This window comes from Callorhinus ursinus, unplaced genomic scaffold, assembly GCF_003265705.2.
Source record: "Callorhinus ursinus isolate GAN/ISIS: 27379988/994484 unplaced genomic scaffold, GSC_fseal_2.0 scaffold4, whole genome shotgun sequence".
NCBI lineage: Eukaryota > Metazoa > Chordata > Mammalia > Carnivora > Otariidae > Callorhinus > Callorhinus ursinus.
Window position 1 is genome coordinate 140287997 of NW_027397066.1, and position 24760 is coordinate 140312756.

General features: G+C 36.9%; 1 long non-coding RNA gene across 1 annotated transcript in view; it reads right to left on the reverse strand.

Annotated features, from left to right (window-relative positions):
* The window catches only part of LOC141372527 (uncharacterized), a 41934-nt gene extending 17459 nt beyond the window's left edge, over positions 1-24475 (reverse strand). Inside the window, exon 1 of the long non-coding RNA XR_012377804.1 lies at positions 24390-24475. This is a non-coding gene — a long non-coding RNA (uncharacterized lncRNA). The remainder of the gene's footprint in view (positions 1-24389) is intronic.
* Between the last annotated feature and the right edge of the window lie 285 nt (positions 24476-24760).

Here is a 24760-nt window from a genome sequence, read left to right on the forward strand (position 1 = left end):
TAACAATTTATACTTCATAGTATAATTTATATACATGATACACCAAAAAAAGAGAGAAAGGAATCAAAGAACATCATTACAAAACACAAGGAAACAAGAAGAAAAGAGAAGAAAAAAGAGAAGAAAACAACAACCACACATAAAATAATTAACATAATTGCAATTGTAGTCTTTTCTTATCATAATTACCTTAAAAATAAATGTACTAAACTCCCAAATCAAAAGACACAGAGTGGATAAATGGATAATGAAACAAGACCAAATTGTATGCTGCCTACAAAAGATTCACTTTTAGATTTAAGACAAACATAGGCTGAAAGTGAAGGGATAGAAAATGATAATCCATGCAAATGGTAACCAGAAGAGAGCAGGTGTGGCTATATTTATATCAGACAAAATAGCCTTTAAGTCAAACACTGTCATTGGGAAAAGAAGGATGTTATATAATAATAAAAGATATCAATGATTTATAAATATATATTCCAATTCATTAGGAAGATATAACAATTATATATGCACCCAATGCCAGATTACATAAAGATATAAAGCAAATATTAACCAAACAGAGGGGAGAAATAGACAGCAATACAATAATAATAGGTTACTTTAGTAGCACAGTTTTAACAATGGATAGAACATCCAGACCAAAAAAACAAAAACAAAAACCAAAAAAACAATAAGGAAATAGCAGACTTGAACAACACTATAGAACAAACAGACCTAACACAGATATGCAGAATATTTCACTCAACAGCAGCAGAATGCATATTTTTTCCAAACATACATGGGACGTTTTCCAGGATAGACCCCATGTCAGGTCACAAAACAAGTCTTACCAAATGTAAGAAGATTAATATTATACCAAGTTTCTTTTCTATACCATAATGATATAAAACTAGAGATTAATAACAGTAGAAAAGTCAGAAGTTCCACAAATATGTGGACATTAAATAACACCATCCTAAATAACCAGTGGGCCCAAGAAGAAATCAAAAGGAAAATCAGAAAACATCTTGAGACAAATGAAAACACAATAGATCAAAACTTGTGGGATGTGGCAACAAATGCCTACATTAAAAAAGACAAAAGATCTTAAATAAGCAACTGAAATTCATACCTCAAGGAACTAGAAAAAGAACAAACTAAGCCCAGAGTTAGCATAAGGAAGGAAATAATGAAGAGTAGAAATAAAACAAAGACAAGGAAAATAGTAGAAAAGAAAATCAATAAAACTAAGACTTGGCTTCTTAGAAAAGATAAACAAGTTGACAAACCTTCAGCGAGACTAAGAAAAAAAGAAGACTCAAATAAATAAAATCATAAATAAAACAGGAGACATTACAATTGATGCAACAGAAATAAAAGGGTCATAAGAGACTGTTATGAACAATTATAGGTCAATAACCAGATAACTTAGGGGAAATGGATAAATTCCTAGATACATACAACTTACCAAGACTCAATCATCAAGAAAAAGAAAACTTGAACAGACAGTAATGGGTAAGGAGATTGAGTTAATAATTAAAACCTCCTCACAAAGAAAAGCTCAGGCCTAGACTTCACTAGTAAATTCTACCAACCATTTAAGGAAGAATTAATGCCAATCCTTCTCAAACTCTTCTAAGTAATTGAGAAAGAGGGAATACTTCCAAAGTCATCTTATGAGGCCAGCATTACTCTGATACCAATCCAGACTACAGGAAAACAAAAACAAAAACAAAATTATAGGCCAGTATCCTTGATGAATATAGATGCAAAAGTACTCAACAAAATACTAACAAATTGGGATCAACAGTAAAAACACTTTAACTGGGATATATCTCTAAGATGCAAGGATGGTGGGGTGCCTGGGTGGCTCAGTCATTAAGCATCTGCCTTCAGCTCAGGTCATGGTCCCAGAGTCCTGGGATCGAGCCCCGCATTGGGCTCCCTGCTCTGTAGGAAGCCTGCTTCTCCCTCTCCCTCTCTCCCTTCTTGTGTTCCCTCTCTTGTTGTTTCTCTCTCTCTGTGTCAAATAAATAAATAAATCTTTGAAAAAAAAAGATGCAAGGATGGTTCAACATATACAAATTAATATAGGTGACTCACCACAAGACAGAATGATGGGGGAAAAATCATACGATCATCTCAACAGATGCAAAAAAAAGCATCTGTCAAAATGTCACATCTTTTCATGATAAAACCTCTCAACAAGTTGAGTATAGAAGGAATGTACCTCAACATAATAAAGGTCATATATTACAAGTCCACAACTGATATCATACTCAGTGGCAAAAAACTGAAAGCTTTTCCTCTCAGATCAGGAACAAGGTAAGAATGCCCACTCTTGTCACTTCTAATCAGTATAGTACTGGAAGTCCTCACCAAAATAGGCAAGAAACATAAATAAAAGGCATTCAAGTCAGAAAGGAAGCAGTAAAATTATCTCTGTTTGTAGACGATACAATCCTATACGTAGAAAACCCTAAGACACCAAGAAAAAAAACCCAGCAACTGTTAGAATTAATAAGCAAATTCAGTAAAGTTGTAGGATACAAGTAATTGATACACAAAAGTCAGCTGTATTTCCATACATTAAGAACAAACCATCCAAAAAAATTAAGAAAATAATTCTATTGATAATAGCAGCAAACAGAATAAAATCCTTAGGAATAAACTTAACCGAGGAAGAGAAAGACTTGGGTGTCTGGGTGGCTTAGTTGGTTAAGCAACTGCCTCCGGCTCAGGTCCTGATCCCGGGGTTGTGGGATAGAGTCCCACATCAGGTTTCCCTTGCTCTGCAGGGAGCCTGCTTCTCCCTCTCCCTCTACCTGCCATTCTCCCTGCTTGTGCTCTCTCTATGTCAAATAAATAAATAAAATCTTTAAAAAAAAAAGGAAGAGAAAGACTTGGACACTGAAAACTATAAAACATTGATGAAAGATATTAAGGGAGATACAAATAAATGGAAAGACATCCCCATTCATGGGTTGGAAGACAATATTGTTAACATGCTCATAATACAGATTCAATGTTATCCCTATCAAACTCTACATGGCATTTTTTTTTTTTACAGAAATAGAAAAAAATCCTAAAATTCATATGGAACCACACACACACACAAAAAAAAACCAAAACCCAGAATAGTCAAAACAATCTTGAGAAAGAAGAAAGCTGGAAACATCCCACTTCCAGATTTCAAAATATATTACAAAACTACATTAGTTAACAGTATGGTACTTGCATAAAGACATTAAATATAGATCAGTGGAACAGAATAGAGAGCCCAAAAATCAATCCACACATGTACAGTCAACTGATCTGTGACAAGGGTGCCAAGAATACACAATGGGGAAAGGACAGTCTCTTCAACAAATGGTGTTGGCAAAACTGAATATCCCCATGCAAAAGACTGCCATTGGATCATTATCTCATACCATACACAAAAATCAACTCCAAATTGATTAAAGACTTAAATGTAAGATCTGAAATGGTAAAACTGCTATAAGAAAACACAGGGGAAAAACTTCTTGACATTGGTCTCAGAAATGATTTCTTGGGTATGACACCAAAAGTACAGACAACAAAAGCAAAAAGAGGCAAGTGGGACTATATCAAACTCATAGAAGCAGAGAAATGGTGATTGCCAGGGGCTCCAGGTAAAAGAAGTGAGGAGTTGTTGTTCAATGAGTATAGAACTTAAGTTATGCTAGATGAATAAATTCTAGAGATCTGTGGCTTAGAGTTAACAATATAGTATTGTGCACTTGAAAATGTGTTAAGAGGGTAGAAATGAAACAAAAAACAAAACTAAGGGACATGAGGAAACTTGGGAGGTGTTATATACATCTTTACCTTGATCGTGGTGATGGTATACAGGTGTTTGCTTATGTCTAAACTCACCAAATTGTACACATTAAATATGTGCAGCTCTTTGTATATCAATTATACCTCAGTAATGATGTTAAAAAAAAGAAATTCTGCCCAAAATAATGAAATACCTAACTGTAGAAATGTCTCTAAAAGTATTAGTGATGTTTCTTTAAATTTAACGCTGACCATGATGTTTTGTAATTTTCCTTTCAAAAACTGGATTTTCCCAGCATGACACCCAGTGCTGGCATTAGTAAGAGACACTTAAAAACACTCATGCCAAGGAGTTAACAGGAAATATCTTGGCAAATTCAGAGTCAAAAGGAAAGCAAAAAATTGTCAGAACACATATCGTGTTTCTCAGAATTATCTGTATCATGTTGGAAGTTTTTATACGGAAGTGTGTGTTGACACAAATGATTAAGGCCAGGATTCCTACAATTGACAGGAAAATGACCTATAAATAATGACCTGTGATGGACTTGTCATACAGTCATTAAGTGAAATATTCTAGTACCAGTTTCCTCCCTTTGGTATACCATTTTCCGGCTTCTGTGAAGTACTTTTCCTCTGCAAAGATCACTCATTTTATCTGAGACCATCAAGTTTTTCTTTGGGCTTTATCAAATGATAATTTCATTCTCTCCCTTAGTAGATAACAATATCAAATAAGAGTTTCACAAGCCTTTTCGGAACGCATTTTGCTTGCAAAGAAATTTTCTCAGGAGAGCTTCTTATTTCTCTTTCTAAATAAAGAGCAAAATAAAATGCTTGAAATGTTGAAAGTTTAGGATTTCTCAAGTTTTGGATAAAAGTTAATTTTTATAAATCATTAAGCAATCAGTTTGTCAATTATTTTATGTAAAACAGAATCTATATTTTTCTATTAAATTAATAAAGTTCAACATAAATGGTAAATGGTATTCAGAAATTTGCAAATGAGTTAAATATAAAAATTCTATCATTTTACCATATATATATGAAAGATGTAAATTTCTGGAAAATTATTTTATTGATTTAACACTAAATTAGAGTTTCTCCAGCTGAGGGATACAACACTCAAGGCTTACAGAAAAGTAATATTGGGGACAGTGAATGAAAGTGTAGTTCTCTTTCAGTTTTTAGGGACTCCAGCAGGGTTCTCTTCTCCTTTTCATTCCTCCTCCTCAACCCCAAAACATTGTGTGGACCAGTGGTCTACCTTTTTTCCCCTCCTTCTTTCCTTCTTTTCTTCTTTTCTTTCCCTCATGTTGATGGTTAAGGGGTTTTAGTGGGAAAGTAGTATGTGATAAGCACTATTTTCTAAATCCACAAGCAAGATGCGTGTTTTTAGGCATGTAGAGGAAAAGAAAATGGAGAATTTAAAGCCATGTTACAATGATCATATTGTATTAAGTCAATGTATGATATGATAAAAGCTAACATGGAATTAAGGCTGAAAAATGCTTACAAAAATCACTCCATCACCAAACAGAGAATCAATACCCTGTACATCCTATATTCAGTGATTTACTATGTTGCTTATTCTAAATGCTATTATTGGGATAACTCATTTTTTTAGAACACAAATGACCACTTTTAAGACCCCTCTGTAAATCATCTCACATTAAATGATACTTAAGAAAGAAATAACACATTGGTTTTGTACCGATGTCCAGAGATTCAGAGATAAAAGTCACCTTAGAATTATTTCATTTACACCTCTCATTTTACAGACAGTGAAAGCAAATTTGAGAGACTTTAGGGTAAATGTCACCTTCCTATGTTTACATGGTCAAAAGCAAAACTGGTTTCTAAATAAGTGAGATTTTGATACAATATTATGTATGTCTGTAACGCAATTCTAATTATGGGACTAGGGTTAATATTTCCCTGGAACTGGCAGTTTCTATTTTCTCTCTGCCATCCTCCTACACTCTCTTTGGACTGCCTGTGTATCAGTCAACATTGCTGTGTGATTTACTCTACAGACTGGAGAGTATGAAAAGAAGAATAAGCCCCAGCCCTGCACTTAAAAAAATAAAACACCCTCATAATGACAATGGAGAAACAGAACATGAATGTGTGAAAATAAGTACAGTAGAAATACAGTACTAAAAGTCAAGTCCAGTTCCTTCTATCCAAGTCCTAACTGGTGTCTCCCTCTTCAATATATTTATCCCTTGAACCCCTCTCATCAAAACTACATGAAAACCTTTCTAGAGCACCTCTTTGACTCTACTCTTTCTCTACCTGAAATCATCCTTGGGTGTCTTTTCAGACAGAATCTAGACCTATTTGGTCAGGTAAGCAGCACTTGCTTGACACACTATGAACCATCCCTCCACTCAGCCTCCAAATTACTTTTCCAGCCTCAGGTCTCATTATCCACCTAAAATGGAGCTAATCTCCAAACAAACTGCATGGTCCACTATTCCTTGAACACTCGTATTGTTTAAAAAATTGCCTCTTTGCTCCTTGTTATGCCATGCTACATTTTTGATGCCCTATCTTCACCCCATTCATCAGAATTCCACCATCACCTACAGCCCAGGTTGAGTGCTTCCTTTTCCATAAAGCTTTCCTTGTTCAGTCAGCAGTGAACCTCTGGTGCCTAGAATATCTTTAGAAACATGGTTATACTGTGCTTGGGGGCACTTAACACATTCATCCTTGAACTATACTTCTTTTATTTCTCCTAATATAGTGTATGTTCACTAAGAACTAAAACTATCAACCTCTGATTTACCCATATTGTTTAGAGAAATGACTAGCACGGATTTTTTTTCCCATAGAAAATCTCAGGAACTAATTAAAAAAACACGAGTTGAGAAGGAATTTAACATTTATCTGGCTCAAATTCTCACTCAAAAAAGGAAAAGCAAAAGGTGAGCTGATTTTATTTCTGAACTGTTATACTCAAAGAAAATCTTTGCAGCATTAGGGCAGGCAAAGATTTCTTAGGACAAAAAAAGCATGAACTACATAAAACAATTTTTTTAATTGGACTTAATTAAAGTAAAACATCTGCTTAGCAAAAGATATTACTGAAAATGAAAAGTCAAGCCACAGGCTGAAAGAAATATTCATAACACATGTGTCTGATAAAGGACTTGAATCCAGAAGACAGAAAGAATTCTCATAATTCAACAATAAGACGACCAAAAAAGGGGAATGTTATGTGAACAAAACACTTCACAGAAAGTCATACAAATGGCTAATAAGCTCAGAAACAGATGTTGAACTTCATTAGTCATCAGGGAAATGCAAATTAAGACTACCATAAGATACTACTACATACACTTAGACTAGCTGAAATTATTAAAAACAAAGAAACAAGCAAACACATACCGAAATGAAATCTTAATGATACCATCTGTGTCAAATATGGGTAGCAACTGAAACTCTGATATGTTGTTAGTGGGGGTATAAAATGGCAAACCACTTTGGAAAACACTTTGGCAATTTCACACAGTTATATATACACTTTTTGTATGGACTCATTGATTCCACTCCTAGGTGTTTATCCCCTCTCCAAAATGAAAATATATACCCACAAAAAGACTTGTACATGAATATATTGATAGCAAATTTACTCAAAATAGCCCCGATCTAAAAATAACCCAGATGTCCACCAATAGGTACATAGATACACAAATCATGAAATACTCATATGCTGGACTACGACTCTACAATAAAAAGAAACAAACTAGTGATACATGAAGGAAGATGGATGAATCCCCAAATCATCAACCTGCGTGAAAGAAGCTAGGCAGAAAAGAGTACACACTGTAGGATTCCATTCTATAGTGGCCAAATGATTGGTCATACTGCGGGTGGAAAGGGGGTTCACTGCAAATGAGCTTGAAGAGATTTGTTGTTGTGATGGGAATGCCCTATATCATGAGTTTTGAACTCTTACGACTTCACAGTGTAAAAGTAAAAAGACCACCTTGGCTTCTACAAGGGGTGGATGCCCTCTCCTTGGATGTCTGCTTACTCATACATTAATAAATTAATTATAAAATATGTCCCATACTTCAAGCTAATTTCAAATATATTGAGTTAGTGAAACTTTACTACATAAACTTAGGGTAGCATTTGTAGAACTGCAACAGAGCTGAACGTGAAAGAGAAATGTAGTTTGAAAGATCATCTTCCAAAACTCCTGGGGCCAGATGTCTTTTCGTATTCAAATTGTTTGGATTTTAGAACAGCAATGTGGTGTATATACCATATACATGAAATTTTTCATATACATGAAAATTCATACAAAGTAAGTTAAAGGTTATATATAGTCCAATGTCAGTTCAGGGCATGTTTATAAGCCAAATAAGTTCTAAAACCACACTCAACCAAAACTTTAAGGTTTTTTTTTTTTTAAAGATTTATTTATTTTAGAAAGAGAGAGAGAGCATGAGTGGGAGGGGCAGAGGGAGAGGGAGAGAGAATCTCACTCAGACTCCACACTGAGCACAGAGCCTGATGCAGGGCTTGATCTCAAGTCCATGAGATCACCTCCTGAGCTGAAATCAAGAGTCAGTTGCTTTTCCTACTGTGTCACCCAGGCACCCCCAAAACTTTCAGGTTTTAAAGAGTTTTGGATTTTGGAATTGCAGGTAAAGTACTGTCTGTAGTTCAACTGACCAGTAGATGAAGTAACATTTTTTACTTGAATGAGACATCCTTTTACTATTTATTTTCATTTTAAAATTTGTACCTATATTATAAAACTACATGAAATGAAAAATCTTTCCACAGAAAACACAATATTCTTCATTACAGTGAACAACAACAACAAAAAAGCTCAACATGGAATTGAAGACAGAAAATTTAAATTTCTCATTAGAATCATTGCTTAGTTCTCATTCAGCTGGGTCTGATTTCTCCTATGTCCTGACCAGTGCTTAGCGTGCATGCATGTGTGTTTACACATTTGTCTCCATTCCACAAGAACCACTGGTAACTCTGGTATGGCATGGAGGTAACTGTGGTATGGCATGGAGTACAAAGAGCATGGGAATGGGAATTAGTAAACCTGATCTTAAATCTGAGGTGCTCTCTTAAAACTTTTGGGACTGCAGATAATTTAACTTTTCCAAGACTGTTGAATCATCTGTAATTTGAGAATTGTAAAGAAAATTCCTCTGGATTAATTTTATGATAATACAGGCACGAGATACTGTCAATCATCCAACACAGAGTAGGCACTTGATATGTGGTAATTTTAATAATAAGTTTATTACAGTATTATTAAAAATTTAACAGTGAAATCTATGATTAAAAAGGGAAGTGTAATTATGTCAGAGATCAGCTTAGAACCTCACCTTGTGAAACTGTTATTCTGCTTCTCCCTACAAGGCTGTTACATAGTTTCACCACTGGATTTTGGCAAGAGCTATATTTGATAATGTTTGATGAAACTGCATACTCTCTGCTGCTCTGAAACATCCTCTGTGAAGCCTGTGGTCAGGAATTACAATCTAACTAGTATAAAAAAGGTTCAGAATTCTAGAACAGGAGAAAAATCTATCACTCAATAGGAAAGATGTAAATTATAACCAGGGATCATTAAAAAATTAAGGCTCTGATTGGATTTTGTCGTGGTACATAGATTTAACTCATTTTAAGAAAGTTTGGCTATATAATCTGATGATGCAAATGAGGGAAGGTGTTTTATTGTAAAATGTCAGTTACAAATAATCAACTGGAGTCAAGCAAGCCATTTGTTCTTCAAATAATTTTTTCAGATTGATTACTTCAGATTAAATGCAGTTAAGCAATTGACTTATTCCTCTTTTATTTATTTGTTTATTTTTCACTACTCAGTTCTTATGGGAAATCCTATCTAGGTCATCATAACACAATTGAAAACAGCTGATAAAGAAAAGAATGCTAATTGGTTTCCTCTCTCTCTTATCACTGGTCAGTACACAAACTAATGCTTCCACGTTCTTCCTCTTGCTTGTATCCAACCTCTCATTATTATCTAGACTTAAAATTTTTTTTCAAGTAATCATGAACTAACAAAGCAATGCACTGCATTGATAAACTATATTGATTAGTAGACAGTGCAATGAACTTGGACTAGAAATAGTGTGTTTAAAGTCATTGGATCAAATATTTATTGAACAGGCACTAAGCCAAGTGCTAAGGATAGAAGGACAAGACTCAGTTTTGTCCTTTGGGAACCTAGAGTTCAGCAGGGGAGATTTGTAAATAAACACTTGCCACACAAAATGTTACATGCAAAAACAGATTGTAGTCAAAGTAATAAACATTTAGATGAATAATAAACAGGATGGGCTTATAGCGATGGGACCATTACACTACTCAATCTGTGTGTTCTGCTCGAAGACTCCTGTGGCCAAACAAACATTGCCTCAAGTTAGGTGAGCCAAGAACTATCTATCAATCCCTCAATTCAACCTCCTCCAGAGACTGTCAGGACTAAACTCTTGAATTCCCAAGTCACTTCATTCCTATTTAATTCAGCCAATATTCAAAGTCTCAGAAACCTCTTTAAAAAATTGTATAATCTATTGCAAAAAAAAAAAAGTCTATTTCCTACTGCATTATGCTGTTTATCTTCCTGACACAATTTCTCCCAGTCCCTCCTCCTCATCCTTTTCCCCCACTGATTCAAAAGTTCCCCCTAAAAGAGCTACTCCATAACATAAAAATCCCTATACCATCAACTTCTATTTAGAACATTCCTTCCACCTCTGCCTCAACTGGACCCTGGCCCTGTCTTGAGAACCCAGTTTCACCTGTAGGCCTTAAGACATCGCTTTTATTTTTCTGTCACCTCCATATATTAAGCATTCAAGCAGTAATGTTAGCAGATTTCAGACATTTGCTTTCCCACTGTCCAATGAGGACTCCCACTGCTGTAAGGCTTGCCACTTAGTCAGCACACACTCCCATACCTTATAGGTGGCACCTACCAGCCACTCAGTAACTCCGCATCATTCAGTGAATACCTTGACACCTAAGTCACAGATAGTCTACTCCTATAACCCAAGATTTCTGCTCTTATTGTGTAAAATTTTCAGGTCCATGGCCAACCCATTTAGGACTCTAACTACTTGTTTCTAAAGTTCTCTTCTACTTCATTCTGACACTCATTCTTAAAGCCATAATCAGGACCTGGCCATAGCCTGAAACTAATAAAATTCAAATCATCATCCATCCATAATAAGTTTATTTTTCAGCTAAAATCTATGATGACCATTCATCGATCTTTTCAGGTCTTTAGTCTTTTGACCCTTCCACATTCTACCCTACCCTTATTCTACCCCTGCCTTAATTCTAACCATAACTATGACCGTGACAATGACCATAACCATAATCCTTCTTATCTTTACTGTTTTCCTGTTCAGTTTAGATTCCATGGTCCATTATTTCAGTTATTCTTTTTTTCCTTGTAAACTCCAATTCTTTCTGTTTTTTCATTGCATTCATTTAGCAAAACTAAATTCTAAGGGAATCAATTTTCTGTGTCTTCGGCAGTGAATGATATTGGAGGAAATAAAAAACAGAGCAAAGTAACACGATAAACTTATCATCACTGACTTCACCTAGGTCATTAACAAATCTCTCACTGGCCTCAATTTTTCACACATTCTATACTTTTTTCAATCTCTATTTACACCACACTAGCCCCATCATTTCCCAAGCCCAGATGAATTTACTTCCTAGAAGAGAAAAATAGAACCTATCAGATGGGCACCACCTTAATTCCCAACCACTCAGCCTATGAAACTAATTGCATTTGCACCCATCCACTTCTCCTCCCCTCCTGTTCAAACAGAAGAAGCACATTGTCCTTGACCCTGTTAAGGTCAGTTCTTCCACCAGTGCCCTACATTTAATCTCCTCTTACCTTCCCAGGAAGCATGCACTGTTTCTGATCTTGTTGCTCTCTTATGTAATCAAACACCTTCTTTCTCAAACAGATCCTCCCCATAAACATTTAGAGTTCTTTTCATCTTAAAAACAAAACAAAACAAAAAATATAAACAAAAATAAAACTTTCCTTGACCCAGTTTTACTTCTATCATCTTCTTTCTCTTCCTCTCTTGACCTTGACAGTCAGATTTCTTGACATAGTTGAGAACCTTCACTGTATCCCCTTCTTACCTTTCCATTATCTTCTCAACATACTCTGATGAGCCTCATGAACTACTACTCCACTGAAACAGCTCTCACTATCATCAACAATGACTTTCATGCTACTAAATCCAAAAATCAATTTTGTGTTTCTTGCCCCACTTTTCTCTGAGTAGGTTGACCACTTTGGTTAGAAGTTAGTATAAAGTAGCTGTTAAAACTGGGCTCTGGAGTCAGATGACCTGGGAGAGATTCCCAGATCTGCCAATTACTAGCTGGGACTGAAAGCAATTAGTTAAAAAAGAAATCTCTCTGTGCCTCAGTCTCCTTCTCTGTAAAACAGAGATAAAAATAGTCCTTACTTCATGGGAATGTTGTAAGAATAAAGTAAATGAAAATATGAAGTTCTTAGAACGAAGCCTGGCACCTAGTAAGTTCTCAATAAATGTTACTATTAATTCTATTGGCCATTCCTTCCTTCTTGAATAACTCTATTCTTTGGTCACTACACTTCACACTCTCTTGATTTTGGTAGAATGGCTATTTATGTCTGCCCCGGAGACCATATAAAAAATAAATAAACATTTCAGAGGTTTAACAGTGTCAATTCAAATATAGAATTTCTCTTGTAATCCTAAAAAAAAGTCATATTTCTGTCTACATGTATTAGTTTTCACTTGCAAATGGTAAGGCAGAAGTGGCTGAAAATTAAACTCAACATTTAGTATCTGGGTTAGTTATAGGATCAAAATGTAAGGTGTATTCACAGACTATTCAAGTGTCCTAAGTAAAAATTAGGACATTGATTAGGAAGAGCAGGGTTATTGGGGTAGATATTAACAAAGATGAAAATCTTGAATCTACTTTAAGCTTTCTTTCAATGGGGTGCTTGTTCTTCTCAAGACCTATCCTTACCATCCCTATTGTGTCCAGACCTGTAATAGAGAGATTTGAGTAGAGTCCAATAGGAACAAATAAAAAATTCACCCTAGGAAGAAATGGGTTACACTCCAAAAGATTGTAATATTTGTCTAAGTTATATTGGCATACACCTAGGGAATACACATGAGAATACATTTTAAGAATGTTAGACTAAGGAGGACAAAATATGACATTGGATCGGGCCAAATTAATCAACATAGGTATACTTATTCTTGAATTAATATGGTAGGTTGAATAAATAATAGTGTTCTCTATGTGCCTCATTTTTCTGTATGTCTCAAAGTTCAGTTCTGTTTCCCAATGACTCCCCAGATAATATTAATACATGGTCTTAAGTTACTATTTATTTTCCAATGACTCCCAAATGTATACCTCATATCTGTTATTTCTCTGAGCCCTAAGACCTTTAGATTTCAAACAATCTCATCAAAATCTCCATTTAGATATTTGAGAAAGAGAAAGTTCAAATTCTATATGTCCAAAAATAAACTCATTATTTATCTCCTAAAGAGAGTTATACTGCAGTGCTCCTCCTCTGTAAATGACCAGGCTACCCACTCATTTGCATAAGTGAGAAACCTGGGATTAACTCTTAACACTTCCTTCATCTCGACTACCAGTAACCGATGACCAAGTCTTGTCTTTTTACCCACTAAATAACTTTCTAAATTATCCACTATTCTTATTTTCATATTTCCTCATTCCTCAAAGATTCAGCACCTGCCACTCTCTTCAACATTTAGATATCTGTATAGATCATCTATCAATATCATAGACTCTAAATTCCTTGACAGTCACTGTCCCAATGATCTTTCTTGCCTCCTATCTCAGATACTAAATGTCAAGGTCATACTCTTATTTAAAAAAAAAAAGTGGCACTGCAATTCATGCAAATTTTCTATTTTAAGCAACACATTCTCCAACCAGCACCGCCCATCTTGCCAGCTAATATCCACTAGAATGGCAGTTCTCAATCTTTTCACCACTCTGGCACCTCAGCACATCAAGCCTCATGTCTTTGCTCTCTCCTGTGTCCTCTCCTTATCCAGTTTAAATTCATGGTCAGTCACAATCATTCCTCATGTATGTACTGAACCCCTTTGCCTTTCTCTCACTTTTGTGGTACTGTTGCAAAATGACAGCCCTGGTCCAGCTCTTTGCCTAATCTCTGCTTGCAGTGACAGACCTTGTCTCTTGTTTCACAGAGACTGGTTAATAGTTCATCAAACCTATTTTCCTTTCCACCTGGGTACAAAGTTGGACAATATTTCCCAGCCTCTGTTGACTTAAGATGTAGCTATGGCATTGAATTTTAGTCCATGAAATGTAAGTAGAAATGATATATACCACTTCCAGGCTGGGCATAAATAAAATTTCTTGAGATCCTCTATTTTCTCTTCCCCAATTTTCCAGCTGGATGTCAACATCCAGGATAACCTTGGAAAAACATGTGTTGAGCCTCAGCCAGGATCACTGAAACAGACAAAATTGTACCACCTTTGATTCCACCTTTACTGCCATGTCTCACTGCCTGTTAGATTTTAAGTTACTGAAATATAAATTTCTATTGTGTTAGGCCACTAAGATTTCAGGGTTAATTTGTTGCAGCAAGTAGCATTACCTTAACAAATGGAACCACCATAGAACTATGTCCGTAGAAAATACACAGCTGTGCTAATTGGTCTCACTTTTAAATTCATGATCACTAATCTTAATTGTCACCTAACATTAACACTGAATTTCTGGGCTTGATTCAGCCTCCTACTCTCCTGGATGATAATTCATACTTTTCCTCTCATCTCAAAGCTTACACCTGATCTATCTGCAAATCCCATCATCAATACCTTCAAATATATTTTGAATATATACAGAATGTAACCACTTTGTCACACTCAGGTCCAAATGCTTCTACTGAAATACTCTCCTATTTGGTCTTTCCTTTTAGTCTTTTCCATCACAGCTGCCAGGGTGATCCCACTAAAATGCAAGACAAATTATTCCAGATCTCAGAACCCTTCAAAGGCTTTCTGTCAGCTAGAGTGTAGTCAAAAAACCAGAAACAACACTGGACATTTGAAACTGAGGGGACCCTTACCCAGGTAGGTGTTGGACAACCTAACGGTAACAACAATTAATAACTGTGGGCAACAAGCGCCATCATTGGGCCAGGGAACAAAAAGGGAAGAGATAGGTTATAAGCTAGGATCTTAAAAGGGCTCTGCGGAGCTGGTTCTCATACTTTGAACGAAGGAACCACTGCCAGGGTGCTGCAAGTTTCTCTGAGAACACACCCAAGGGCTCTGCTAGAAATGTCATAAAAGACTGGAGGCTTGAACCAACTGCTGCTTCTGGGCAATGTTGGCAAAGACAGGGAAAACAGGAAGGAAGTCCCTTCCTCTGTCTTCTCTCTATGTATCTTGAAGGTAGACTCTAAAAGGAAGTCAGCTGGCCGATGTGACTGGGAAATGTAATTTGCAAAATTCCAGCCTTGGTCTCAGCACCATAAAGCCACCCACTTCGGCTACTCAGCACTCATAAAAACTCCTCTACACATATTTTAACTTCAATGCAACAACAATAACAATCTCATGCTTCCACCCAGCAGGGTCCAACTCTCTTTTATCCAAATGAGGTCACTCACACACTTTTCCCCATAAAGAGGAGACTCCAAGTCTTAACACAGACTGTGTCCCATCTCTAGGGGATGTTAAATCATCTTGTTCAGTCACAGTCTCACTAAAAAATCCTTACACAAAGTATTAAGGATAAAATAAAAGATGAAACAAATTAGTGATTCCTCAGGGCTCAGATGGACTCACTCATCTGTCTGTGGTCAGCTGCTGGGATGGTTGGTCTTTGGACTCTCTTGTGTGTCTGGGGCCTTGGCTGTAATGGTTTGTCTATGTTCCATGTGGTTTTTCAACTTCCAGATGGCAAGGACAGGCCCTTTTATGTGGTAGTTGCAAGGTTCCAAAAGAAAGAACAGAAGGATACAAATCTCTTGAGACCCAAGTTTAGAATCACACGGTCACTTCTGCCATATTCTATTGACCAAAGGAAGTCACAAGGGCAGCCCATTTCAAGACATGGAAAAATAGATCCTACCTCGAAAGGAGGAGCTGTGGAAACTTCTATTTATCAGTATGCTACATAAGTGAGGAAGAAAACATACATAGCTCTTCTTCTCCCACTACATCTCAATTCCTCTGAATTGGCCCACTAGGAGATGGAGCTTTTCACCCACTGCCTAGCCATCTACTTTGAGCAGTGTTCGAAAATAATTTCTGAGTTCCTAGGATTAGCATCAACTTACACAGTAAGGACACAGTCACCTATTAAATGTGTGCGATCAGGTTTTGAGAAGGCTTGGAAAGGTTTTACAGTTTATATTGTGGCAATGTTGTAGGATCCTTTCTCAAAGGTATCTAACCTCTTATTTATTTATTTATTTATTTATTATTTATTTGTCAGAGCGAGAGAGAGAGAGAGCTGGGGGCAGTGGGGGTGGGGAAGGGGCAGAGAGAGAGGGAGACAAAGAATCTTAAGCAGGCTCCGAACCCAGTTTGGAGCCAGATGAAGGGCTGGATCTCAGGACCCTGAGATCATGACCTGCGCCAAAATCAAGAGTCAGATGCTTAACGGACTGAGTCACCCCAGAGCCCCTCTAGGCTCCCTTTTAATCAAATAACTCCAGGTCAATGAATTGGCTTAGGTTTGGGAAGTGGGTGTTTGACTCTGAATACTCAAGCCATATTTCTACCTAAAATTTACTTGTTATATTGACTAATTAACACTTTAGAAATCTAGCCATATATTTTACTCCTAGGATATTTCACTCCTAGGATCAAGTAGCCATAGTAAAAGATTCTTGTAAGGCAAGATATTCTGATTACCAACCCTTCCTTGGGGTCCATTACAGTAATTGTAAAAAAAATCTTGGATTTTTGAAGTTAGCGTTGCTACTTCTGCTACTCTATGATCGTGTGATATCTATTGAGATTAGAGATTCCTTTTCAATGACAGCACCTTCCACTGCCATTGTTAGCCTTTAGGGGCTAGTTACCATAGAGCTTTGCAAGGATACTGGCTCATGCCTAAGTGAAGGGAATACCCTCTGGGCCATCCAAAGGGATGTAGTGAGGTGGTGCATATGCAAGTTTCACAAGTTAAGTCCAACCTTATATTCCTATATCCCTCAGGCTTTTCTTTATATTAGTAAAGTATAGTAAATTCTCATCCAGCCTTATTGAAAGAGGGCCACCATTGAATCCAATAAACCAAGAAAACTGTTAGGACAACTTTCATCTGGTCAACCTACTATATTAAATCTGGGATAAGAACAACTATGTTGATTACTTTGTCCTGAATCAGTGTCACATTTGATCTACCTCGTTCTAACACCCTTATAACATATTCTCACATATAACCCCTAGGTTCATGCCAGTATAATTTAGGAAAATATTTTAATTCTTTTGGGGTATAACCTGTTTCTTCCTTGGTTGAGTTTTTCACTTGTTTCTGTTAGAAGGTGCTCAGATTTCTCCAGCTGTAGGACTAGACAGGATAGGAATGGTAGATCTTGAGGAGAAGAAGCCTTTCACTGAAAGGAAGGCTCAGAGTAGATTCAAGATTTTAGCTTTATTTGTGTCCACCTCGATATCTCTACTCCTTCCCAATCAGTGTCCTAATTTTCACTTAGGACCCTTGGAAAGTCTGCAAATAGACCTTCCATTGTAATTCTATATCTAACCCAAATACTTAAATGTTGAACTTAATTTTTAGCTATAGCTGCCCTGCTGTGTACAAATTTAAAAAATACACATTCATACAAAAATAAGAAATTCTTTAGGATCACAAGGAGAAGCTCTGAGATTGTTAAACCCCTGAGCATGTCATTTTCCTTTTGTATGGTCCCCAGTGCAGTCAGAAATAGTCATTCTACCCCACAGTTATCATAGTTATCATTACCACTGTATCAGTGAACTGCAGCAGCCACTTGGTCCCCTAAGATATTTATTTCAATAAGCACTTTATCCCAAGTAACTGCAGGTGGTAATTTAATTAAATAGTGCATGCCATGGCAATATCAGTATCCCATTTTCTACTGACAAGGAACTTAGCATTAATTAAATTCAAGGTCAAGGACATATCTCAAACAATTCTGTAATCCCATCTTTGAGGCTTTCCTGGGATTATTCTTGTTACCTGACACTGTAATCATCAAGAAAACAGAAACTACATTAAGCATTTTTAACAAAGGACATTTAAACAGAGAGTTGGTAACATAGGTGTTTGAAGGTGAAGGAACAAAAAAAGAACATTGCAGTAACCCAGATATTAATAACTCAGGAGGGAACTTCCATCCCTAGGTCCTAGGAATTGGGGGTAGGTGAGGAAATGATCAGGACTTAGAAGGTTAAAGGAGGAACCCTAATGCATTGGTCCTCAGACCTCAGAGTCTGAGGGGTCCCAAATCGCTGCTGCTGAAACCTTTGAGGAGGTGCCACAGGGCTGGTCCTGGAAGTGCTCACAGAATGTGAAGGTTGAAGCCACGAGCTGCTGTTGACCAATATAAAGAGAGACAGGAAAAACAGAAGAGTGTGTCTCTTCTCTTTTCCCGTTGCCTTACAATCTCTTTTATGGCTTTCTATTGGCAAAAGTTAACAGGAAGCCATCTGACTAATTGGGAAATGTAATTAACAGACCCAGCTCCAGCATCATAGAGAAGTATTGAAGGTTGCCTTGAGAATCAAGAGAAAATAGATAAATAGCTGACACAGGCTTCCCATCTCACCCAGAGTAAATACCAAAGATGTGCAATGATCTCTAGGTTCTGCATAACCTAAGCCCCTTATTAACCTGCCAATTTCATCTCCTTCTCATCTCCCCTACTCCTTCTGTTCTTACCATACAGACTCACTGCTCATTCTTGATCACACTAGGAATGTTCTCATTCCACAGTCTTCACCTTTGGGGCTCACTCTGCATGAAATTGTCTCCCTGAAACCTTCAAGGCTAGCTCCCTCATTTCCAACCTCTCAAAAGCTACTTTCTAGGGGAGGCTTTCCTTGGATGTTCCACCTAAAATTTCAGCTCATCATGGCATTTCAAATTTCCCTCTCCTGGTTTATTTTTCCCTTATGTACCTATGATTCTGTAAAATACTACATATTTTCCATACTTATCTTATTGTGTATCTTGTCCAATAGAATGTTAGTTTCAGGGCACAGAGACTTGCACTTATTTTGTTTCTGGCTAAATCCTCAGTTAAAGAACAGTGCCTTGCACATATTTGACATTTAATAAATCTTTTTTGAATTAGTGAATACCCAGTAACATAGCCCTGGCCAATTCTCATCTGAAAACATCCAATAGTCTAACTGCTATCTCTTCATCCATTCTTACTGTAGGTCTATTTTCAACCACAGTGCTGTAGTGATTTTTAAAAATTAATTATATATTACAGTATATTGCAGGTAGCTAGAGGATAAAAGTCCTATATTATTTATAATTATATCCCTATTTCTTTGATCTAATCATGGTCCTATATCTAAAGTTGACTTATTTAGATAAATTTGACTCATTCAGAGTTCCTTAAGTCACTTATATAATGAAGATTTCTACACATGGCAACTTTATCAACAGTTTTTCACTTACTTGTGGTTCTAATTTTCTTACCTATGAATCTTTGCAAAATCTCTCCTTACCTAATTTGGTTTTTCACACCATAGAAACCAAATGACCACTCTTAATCTGGTCTTTGTTATATAGAACCAGGATGGGAATGTATATATTTTATGTAAGACAAAAGTTATGGTCTTGAAATCTTGCCTGTGGACAAACATATATGTTAAGTTCTAGGTTTTTATTTCAAAGGAGTTTATAATAAATTAAATATGCATTCCTCTAGAAAATTCCTTGGGAATGAGACATAATAAAATCTCACTTAAAGTAAGCACTCATGTAAAAATCCAAAGTCCTCTAAGTCACAAAATACGAATGTGTATTTTATATTTAGCATAGTTATTTAAAGGTCTAAAGAGAATAATTATTTAACAAAATGTCTATCAATTTTTCTCTTGTTTCTAAAATATAGTAACATGTCCCCTTTTTTCATTGTCCAAACTCTACTTCTGTGATCTCTGTAAAAGCTGCATTCTTTTAGAAATGAACAGGTTGATAGAGTCTGATGAGAGGGTCAGATACAACAAGAGTCTAGGCAACAATTCAGCCCGTCTGCGTGGTTGTTTCTCTTGATTCTGAGCTACCCATCCTTTGAGCCTTGCTTATGCCAGGCTGGTGACTGAATGTGTGTACCTTCTCTTAGTAGACTGTAATCTCCTGGAAGTTAGGTTTTATTCACTTTGTGTCCACAGAGGCTTTTTACAGGGTAGATATTAAAATTAGTTGATATAATTGATTTAAAAATGGGACAGGGAGAGAAATAAATGAAGCAACTCTACTAACATATCAATGGAACTTATTAAGCACCAAAAAATCTTTAGATTCAGTGCAAAGAATGAATGCCCAGATTTATCGATTATGCAAAATTTGGTGTTCCTTGCAACGAATAGGCTCATAGATCTCGTGAGTGAGTTAGTGAGTGCGTGAGTTGGTATATGTGTGTGTGTGTGTGTGTGTGTGTGTGTGTGTGTGTGTGTGGAGGGGTTTTGATAATTCTCAAAACAATGCTAGATTTTTTTTTACAAAATACAAACTACTTGACGCATGCTTGTTCATTTCCTACCTTCAGCTTCTCCCCTGCAAATCTTGGGTCCTACGACCTTGCAGGGCTGTCTTATCCTTGGGCTCATGCTCCCTTACTTCCTTTACAGCATATATTATGCAACGTATTGAAAGGCAAATTGCCTATTGTGGGAAGGGTGATTTCTTTATGAGACCATCTTAATCTCCAGGAAAAATGCAGAGTCACACAAAAATATGCACAAACAGCTGGAGTACAGGTTGACATTAGTGAAACCAAACTTTTTTTTTTATATTGGAAAATGTGAGGGAAGTTACTTTTTATAAAACTTCCCTGCTGTTTTCACAGCACAGCATGTAGTCGTATGAGACTGCATAAGCTATATTTTCACAGAGACTTTTCTTAAAATGAGCCAGTACTGATGGTCTAATCTTTACAAAATACTTATACCTCTGATGATAAAAATAAGTCCTCCATATCTAATGGTAGGGTTGTAAAAAAAAATAACATAAGAGCATTTATTTGAAATACTGTGTTTCCAAACATATGAGTATAAGAAATATTTACTTTTTATCTTAGAATTATTTTCACTAGTTTATCTTTCATGTAATTAGTTTTTCTATCATGATTTAACCTTGGCTTCGTGGGATCTATCTGGTTGGATAGCAGCCAATATTTACATTCTTTTAATGTTTACTGAGTGCTTACATATATATTGTCTTACAAAGTAGATATTCCTCTTATCTGCACTTCACAAATGTTTGATGATTGATTTTGCAGGTGTTATGCAATGATGTTAAGGTAAAATCCAAAGATACAAATAACTTAGAATATTTAAGAGTTATATTTTTAATAAGCTATCAGATATTTGTATAATAAAATAAATATATTCAAATTTATCATTGTAAACCAATTAAAGTAGGAGGAGAAATAATAAATCTAATTTAACTGTTTACATGTGATGTCAGTATTTCATCATCAAAGAGATGTTATTAAGAATTATCTTTTACTGGGGCACCTGGGTGGCTCATTCGTTAAGCGTTTGCCTTCGGCTCAGGTTATGATCCCAGGGTTCTGGGATCGAGCCCCACATCAAGGCTCCCTGCTCAGCAGGAAGCCTGCTTCTCCCTCTCGCACTCCCCCTGCTTGTGTTCCCTCTCTCGCTGTGTCTCTCTCTGTCAAATAAATAAATAAAATCTTTAAAAAAAAAGAATTATATTTTACTGGGGTGCTTGGGTGGCTCAGTCAGTTGTGTCTGACTCTTGGTTTGGCTCAGGCCATGATCTCAGGGTCATGACCTCAGGGTTGTGAGATCAAACCCTGCATCAGACTCTGCACTCAGTGTGGAGTCTGCTTAAGATTCTCTTCCTCTCCCTTTGGCCCCCATACCCCACTCGCTTGCAAGTACTCTCTCACTCTCTCAAAAAAAAAAGGAATTATATTTTAATACTAGTGACAATAGTCTAAACAAAAGACACATAGCTCTATCTCATGTTAAAGTAATCTGAAGCTAGGAAGCTCAATGTGGTTGAGGAAAGCACATTACACATATTGTATATATATTGTGTACATACTATATATCAGGGAACTATGTTCTTTCTTTCTGTTCTGCTGTACTCAGCACATGTTTTCCATTTTCAAGGCCACAGGGTGGTTTCTGGAACTCCAGCCATCATATCACCATTTTTTTTTAAAGACTTTATTTATTTATTTGAGAGAGAGAATGAGAGACAGAGAGCACGAGAGGGAGGAGGATGAGAAGGAGAAGCAGACTTTCCGCTGAGCAGGGAGCCCGATGTGGGACTCGATCCCGGGACTCCAGGATCATGACCTGAGCCGAAGGCAGTCGCTTAACCAACTGAGCCACCCAGGCGCCCCCATATCACCATTTCTGTTAGGATACAGGGCAAAGAGAAAGAAAGGCCAACAGGTTTTTCCAGAAGTCCCACCCAACGCCTTCCACCTATATCTGACAGGTCATCCTAGTTGCCAGAGGCATGGAAAAGCTAGGCTCTTGGCCAGCTCATCACTACAGGGGTAGAACTAGAGACTAGTCACTAAAGGAGAAAGGGAGAATGGATCGGGCATACAATTTGCTATTTTTGCTACTTATCCATAAAGGAACATAGGATTTTCCTGTTTTTAATGACAGTATCTATTTAATCCTCCAAACTATCACCCCACATGTACACAATACCCCAGTAAGGCATTAAGAAGGATCCCTGATTAATTTAATCCTCTGATTAAAAGAAAACAAATTGAGTTTAGTGAGGGTAACCGTTGAAAATGGAAAATCATCTACCCTCATTCAAAAGACTGTATGATGGCATTAAAACAATGAAGCAGAACTCAAAAATGTGAAATTATTAGTAATCACTGAGTGCATGGCAATTTACTAAGAAGTCTGGTAAAGAGTAGAAAGTTTGGTTAAATGCAATTTTCTCTATTAAGGAGTTTGCCATAACGTTTGTTATCCAATAAAAAGCTTATATTATTTTCAGGAGAAAATAAATGGCTATAATTTCTGTATCATTTTTTAAAAATCTATACTATTCCTCTTTAGGGATCACTTGCTGAGAGTATCTTGGGACCATTAAGGAACTGTTTAAATTATGACTATTATTTTCTGGAATTCTGAGAGCTAAAAGGAATCAAATCATCTTTCCAGAGTCTTACTCACTCCTATCGTGGGCATGACTTAAAACATAAAATCCATTAGCCTACTGACATCAAGCATTCAGAAGAACAGTAAATTATTAAAAATAACATTAACTCACATCTCAAAATTTATGTAATAACATGTGAAAACATGCTAGACCACACAAGTAATACAGCACAAGTATATTAAACAAAAACAAGATAGAATTTAATATATAATTTTGTCAGGAACCGGTTAGGAAAAATGATATAAACATTGTCTTTCATTTCTTGGAGAAGAATAACTGGCAAAATGTTTTGGAAAGATACACACACACATAAATGCATTTTTTAGCCATATGTGAGTATGTATAAATATACATGGAGAGTATTAAAACAGCCATACTCTTTAACATAGTAATTCCATTACTGGAAATCTCTCTTAAAGAACTAATCCTAAATCTTTTTTTTTTTTAAAGATTTTATTTATTTATTTGAGAGAGAGAGAGAACGAGAGATAGAAAGCAGGAGAGGGAAGAGGGTCAGAGGGAGAAGCAGACTCCCTGCTGAGCAGGGAGCCCGATGCGGGACTCGATCCTGGGACTCCAGGATCATGACCTGAGCCGAAGGCAGTCGCTCAACCAACTGAGCCACCCAGGCGCCCCAGAACTAATCCTAAATCTTGAAGAAGAAAAAACTGGGGTGCCTGGGTGACTCAGTCGGTTAAGCGGCTGCCTTCGGCTCAGGTCATGATCCCGGGGTCCTGGGATCGAGTCCCACATCGGGCTCCCTGCTCAGCGGGGAGTCTGCTTCTCTCTCTCCCTCTGCCTGCCTCTCTGCCTACTTGTGCTATCTCTCTGTCAAATAAAAATAAAATAAAATCTTAAAAAAAAGAAAAAGCTTATTACTTAATCTTCATGGCAGTCATGTGTAGAAGTAAAAAACTAGAAATAGTAGTTGTTTAACATGGGACAATAACTAGGTAACTAATGGTACATTTACGTATCAAAATACTGCATTGTTAATTTACTAACTGAAAGGCTAAGTAAAGAGACTCTAAGGTCTCACAGAGGCACTAACTGCTGGAAGCACCTATCACCCCTGGGGGTGGGAGCACAAAGGAAGGAAATTGATTAAACTTAGTACCTTCGTGCCTTCTTACCTGAAGTTCAGATCTCTGAAAAGGCAGCCAGCCCAGCCAGTCGACGCTGACGTTTTGAGGTGGAACATGATGAAGCTGGGCCTCCAATCGTTGAAACTGCAAACTGGATTCACCTGCTGCTATGGAAGGCACTGCTACTTGCCGTTCTAGAGTGATGCTCAGAGTTCGAGCAGCAGGTAGGCTCTCAGGAAGCATCTTCTTTCTCCTCTAGCCTTCCGCCCTCCCTGTAGCGCCCCCTATTGGCAAAGCTCTACAGGGAAACAGCGGGCAAAGCACATCGCTTCAGCCCCTACCTGCCCCCCTACCTGCGGGAATTCCTGTCAGTTGTGCTCCTTCCATCTCTGTGCTCAACTCTCTCCTATGGTTCCTAT